Below are 6,091 nucleotides of genomic sequence, written 5' to 3'. Positions count from 1 at the left end.
AGGGAAGAAGAGATCACTTAAAAAAGGTCTGGGTATGTTTTATGAAACAGTTGGAACCTAGGGACTCTCTCCAGCCCCTTGGAGGTTCCACTGTCACTGCATATATCCCTCCCTACTTTTTCAAAGTGGTGCAGTTTTAATGGGAATCAAATGACAAGAGAGAAAGCACCTCTGTTTTGGAAAGTCTTTGACCCCAGCTGACTTTCTGCCCTTGGGCAGGAGGCTGGACTCGATAATCTTCTGAGGTCCCTTCCAGCCTTAATGTCTATGAAATCTATGAAAGTGGCTGGTGGTTTGAGGGCTGAGACATTGCTTGAATTTCAGAATGCCTGGAACATCTGCCATCAGAGCATCAGGATCTTCCAAAAGTATCTCAGGACATGGCACCAAAAGCTGAAGCACTGAAATATACCATAGACCCTTTGGAAAATTTAAGCCAATATATGAGAATTCATAAGCTTCTGAGCATTCACCACACACAAGCTGTCTTTTCCTTAGCTGATAGCACATTTTCCTGTCATTCTGATCTATATCTGATCCCTCCAGTTTTGTATTTTAAGAAAAGATCTGCCATTCATAATCTTATCTAGGGCTCCTTAAACCATATTGTAGTTGCAGCATAACCTGCTACAACAGTGGTATCAACCCACTCTAACCTTGTTGCCATCTCAAAAGTCTTCTCCAACTGACAGTGAGGTGAGGGACACTGGTGCAGCTCTGCAGTGGAGGAGGATCAGCTTGTCTTATCTGACTTCAGTGGAAGAACTCTGATTCACATCAGCTGAGGATCTGGCTCAACAGAGGTGTCTTTCCCACAATACCTTATTTCCCCACTTTCACCTGTAGGAGACAGCATTGTCTCATGGTGAGGGTGCTGTTTCGGGACTTGAATGATTTTCATCCTATTCTTGACTCATATACTGACCTACTATGTGCTCTTGAACAAGACTTAGTACCTTATTATTATCTTCATCTTTAAAATCAGGAAAAGGGGAGGACTTTTCCACTGTGAAGGGCTTTGAGATGCATTGATAAAAGTGCTATAAAAGATCTAGAAATCATGATTAGTTTTGGAAAATTCTTCATTCTAGTCTCCCAACCATCTGGTGATCTGTAGGCATTTCATCTTTACAAGGAAACTATTTGTTTTCATGAGAAATCTCATCTACAGAATGCTGGGATCTGACACTGTACAAAACTGTCGAAATGTACAGCTTCTCCTGTGTCCCCATTTAACCTGGTGTTTTAATTTCTCCCTGCCATACCACATCAGCCCAGTGAAAAAGTCATTACATTTTTTAAGCAGTAAGTCCAGCTATTGACCCAGGAATGATCCTCCTGGTCACCATGAAAGCAGATTGAATAGCAGTAGTTGCTGAAGGCCACACCTATTTGTGTCATTTGCAAATCTCCTCTACGTAGTTCTGTTGCTCAGTCACTGGAAAACATGTGGATTAGGAAGAACTGAAGTAGAAGATTAGAAGGAAACAGCAAACGTCAAGAATACAGGCTTCTGCATGAGTCTACTAGCTCCATTGCCTCCTTCTCTCTTGAAGGGAATAGAAAAACTAGAACTCTCACAATGTAGACTTGTGGAGTAATGATCCAAACTGCTGGGGGTCACTTGTGATTTTTAGGTGCCATTTAATTTTTCGGAAGTAAGGCATACCAAAAACACTGAAATTGCTACCATGTATCTAATTGATACCATATATATAAATGTATGTGTGTACACACAAAATACTACTTTCTTGCTATGGGAGAGAGGTTACGCCTGTTATGGCATCTTGGTATGACTACAGAGGTGTGATTGCAAGCCCTGCCTTGGCCATCTCCCTCAGTCAGGGTAGCAAATTGGGTACCTGGTCATGTGGGCTACGGTAGAGGTTCTCAAACTTTGTGATTCCATGACCTCGAGTGCTGAATGGCAGCGGCGGGAGACAGGGAGCTCACACACGGCAGCCACCCCCACCATCCACCACTCCACACCGCCACTGCGCACCGCGCACCGCTTCCCTGCGCTGCCACACATACACCCTGGGAAGTTTCCTTTTAAGCTGCTTGCAACCCCCTGGGCTAGGGGGTTAAAGGAGCCAGTCATGATGGTGGCTGCATAACTTTCTTGTGTGCTGTTGCCTACAGGAATTTGTGTAACTTAACCGCACTGGCCCAGGAGACTGCTAAGCTCAGGTGGATGCAGAGGGGAAGCTGAGCAGCTCTGTGCCCTGGGCAGCAGTGGTGCAGCTTGCCAAGAGCTGATAATTCTTCACTTTCCTGGCCACCAAGTGGGCACCTGGGGGCTGCCCTCTTTCTTGTCTTCCAGTAGTTATGCTACTGGGTAGACTTTTGACTGTGTCCCTTGTGGAGTCATTTACACCTGGGCAGAGTGGCTGTGAGCTACTGGCATTTGAATACTGCTTTACATTCACTTAACTCTGGTGCAGTGACTACACGTGGAACACTGTGGAGGAGAATTGGACTTACCAGCAAACTTAACCAAGAAATGAGAGGGCATGGCATATTCCTGCAGTTAGAGCCAGGTGCTTGCCTTTCATTTCCTGCGCCTCTTGCCCCAGGGGCAGGAGGTGGTGTTGGGAACTGTAGGCTTGTGTGTCTGTCTGTTCCTGCTTACTGGAACAGTATGGTACTGGCTCCTGCTGGTTTGGGGTCTGAACACTGCCTCGTGCTTCTTCCTTTAGGTGATACCAGCACGCTGGTGTTCTCCTGTGAGCTGAGTGATTCATTTGGGAAGGCAAGAGGGGATAGATTTGATTTCTGCTATCTGAATGCTCTAGGGTGAGGAACCTTTCATTGGTCTTATGTGCTGATACTCCACAGCTGTTGGCTGGTGGACAGCACAATATCAGTTAATAACTCCCAGTATTTGCACTGGTGATGGATGGGGCAAGGCAGTGCGATAGAACACCAGTCTTTTGATGTGCAAGGTACAGACTCCAGGGAGGGGACCACTGGCAATTCCCCAGGCGCCAGACTACAATGCACACGCTGTCACGTTCTGCTGCCAGCCTGCTTGCTGGGGCCTTGCTGCCAGAGTATGAAGAGGAAAAAGGTTTTAGGACTGAATTGCTTGACCTTCATTTTTAGCACATCTGAAACCAAGCTTCTCTGGGTTGTACCCTTAGCGAGCAGATACACCCACTGGCCAGCCAGAGTGGCAGACCACCACAGGTATTCTGGTCCCACTTGGTCCTTCTCCGTCACTAGAGGGAAGGAGTCATACCCTCTTCTAAAACGTGCACTACAGCATAGGCTCCAGGAGTAATGTTTCTACTGTGTTTGGGCAATTACTGTTGACTATTATATTACCTTGCAATAATTATTAGGGGTGTGTCTGAGGCCAGGGACTACAGCATGACCTCCCTCTACTGCCTCTTATGAAAGTAAGCCGCAGACATATTGTCTTTCAAGCTTTCAGTAGAGTCAAGTACTACGAATTGTGTCTAAAGGGTTCACTATTTGGTAAATTCTTCAGACCCCAGCATATTTCTTGCAATACATTTCATCTCACTCGGAGCATTGAAAAGGTGATTTTGAGTCTGTGTTGGTTTTATACGCAATGACTTTTTCTTTGAGAAAATGTTAGAGATGGATTTATGGCATGGGTCTGGGCTTCACATCTTCCCCAAATCTGGGGAGCTCTGATCTGAATTTTATGTTAGGCCCTGCAATAGAAAATCTCCCCTAAGGGTATTGCTTTGCCCAAAGTTTGATGAGCAAGTGACTGGCACCAGATTACTATTTAGCCCTTCTGAAAGTAAAGTGCTTAACCAGAGCTAAGAGAAATTGTCTAGTTCCTGAATTAGCAGCCACTGAACAGCTCTAAAGCAGGGATTTTACTCCCATCTAGTGGGCGCATTAATGGCATTACTGAATTTACAGGATGCCCAGGGGTACAGGCAAAGGTAGCTGTCCTTAGGCAGGATGGTTTTAGAAGTTAACTCAGAGTTTCTTTATTTGGTTACTGAAGAAGAGAAGAGCAAGACAAAGGAAATACTGAACTCTTTCAGCTGCAGTAAAAGGCATTTGAATCCCCTTTCAGTAAAGGAAATAATTTTTGGACAACTAGAGCCAGATCTCCCCATTAATCTCCATCAACTTGCTTTGCTCTCAGTGATGGATTTCCTATATCTATAACTGGCCTTCAGACAAACGACAAGCATCTGTTAACTCACCTTACAAGTGGAAATAAGCCCAGAGACCGGATAATGATTAGTGATGGTGGAGCTTTTTAAATTAAATGGTAGTGCTGGAAAGGAACAGCTCACTTTAAAAAATCTTTGTGGAAATCTTGGAGTGAGTAGGGAACAGCTGAGCAGAAACCCATCAGCCCTCTAATACTTAAAACCACTCCCTTAATTTTAAATATCCACAGGACAGGGAGCTTTCCCTTATTTTTCTGACATTTTAAAAATATATTTTATGATTTTCCTAATGAGAAAGATAGTGCACATCAATAGCCAAAAAATGTTTGAGCTAAAAATTAACTTGCATTTATAAGGCTGGGCATATGAGTTACCTCATTGAAGTCAATGTTGAATGTGAAAGTGGGGACATCCTTCATGTGTTTTAGCCTGTCAGTCTTAAACACTACCTGTTCTCTCCCTCCCTCTCTCTCCAGGTATATAATTTAAATGATGCTCTTTTCTTGGAACAGCAATTCATGCTGCTTCAGGAGTTCTGTGATACATTCCTGTTCAGCACTGTAAGGCCAACATCTTTAGATTTTGGTGTCCACCTAAATCTATCATTAGGTCCTTAAATTTATGACTTGGTTTTGAAGAATGCCAAGCTCCCACCATTCCCAGAATAGCTAGCTGAAGATCTGAAGCCATTTGATGATGACAAGTTCTGGGCTTGGAATTGAAAGATGCTTCATGATGAGTCTTTTGGCAGAGATGGGAAGAAGTTCTAGGCTCTGTTTTAAACTATACGCTGCTGATAGTGCTTTGTATGTTTCTAATTACTCTAGTCATAGCTTCCCTTCATCATCTTCTGGGACTGTGTCCTGGCTTGGAGACTGACACCATTGTCTTCTCGAGAATCATAGAAGTCAGGTTGAAAGGGATTTTGTAGATCTTCAAGTCTGACCCCCTGCCTGGCGGGATTAAAAAACTGGACTCAAATGAGTCCAGCCAGGTAGGCATCAAGCCTCTTCTTAAAGACCCCCAGGGTAGGAGCCAGCACCACTTCCCTAGGAAGTTGGTTCCAGCTCCTAGCTTCCCTGACTGTGAAGTAGTTCTTGCGGATGTCTAATCTAAACCTACTCTCCAATAATTTGTGTCCATTGTTCCTTGTCATGCCAGGGGGCGCTAGGGAAAACAGTGTCTCCCCTAAACCCTTCTGGTCCCCCCTAGTGAGTTTATAGACAGTCACCAGGTCCCCCCTCAACCTTCTCTCGTGAAGGCTGAACAGGTTTAGGTCCCGCAGTCTTTCATTGTAGGGTCTGCCCTGTAGTCCCCGGATCATGCGGGTGGCCCTCCTCTGGACCCTTTCAATGTTGTCCACATCCCTCCTGAAGTGGGGCGCACAGAACTGGACACAGTACTCCAGCTCTGGCCTGACCAGTGTCACAAAAAGGGGGAGGATCACCTCCCTGGCTCTACCTGAGATGCACCTCTGGATGCACGACAAGGTCCGGTTAGCCCTGCCAACCGTGACCTCGCATTGTTGGCTCATGTTCATCTTGGAGTCAGTAATGACTCCAAGATCCCTTTCTGCCTTCATGCTCTCAAGAAGGGAGTTTCCCATTCTGTAAGTGTGCTGCTAGTTACTACTGCCAACGTGCAGCACTCTGCACTTGTCAGTATTGAAGATCTAGTCCAAATTGGAACTTCCATTCTGAGGGAGATTCTGCCATTTACCAAAGATGTTCTGATTCAACATGAAAATTAGAATTTTTGAAATTTCCCCTGGAGGGAAAAATCTGATATTTTTTCCCTTCATGTTGGAGTTGTTCCAGCCTTTTCTCCTAAAAGGCAATAGAGCCAGGTGCTCCTAATGCCTGGGATGTCCCAAGGCAGGATCCTACATTTGGGGGATAGGATGGTAGTCTAGAAGCCTGCAAAACTTC

The sequence above is a fragment of the Crocodylus siamensis genome, chromosome 2 (genome assembly GCF_052110815.1).
Source record: "Crocodylus siamensis isolate JL-2025a chromosome 2, ASM5211081v1, whole genome shotgun sequence".
Lineage (NCBI taxonomy): Eukaryota > Metazoa > Chordata > Crocodylia > Crocodylidae > Crocodylus > Crocodylus siamensis.
The sequence above is the reverse complement of the archived record's forward strand: the minus strand, read 5'-3'. Positions refer to the sequence as shown.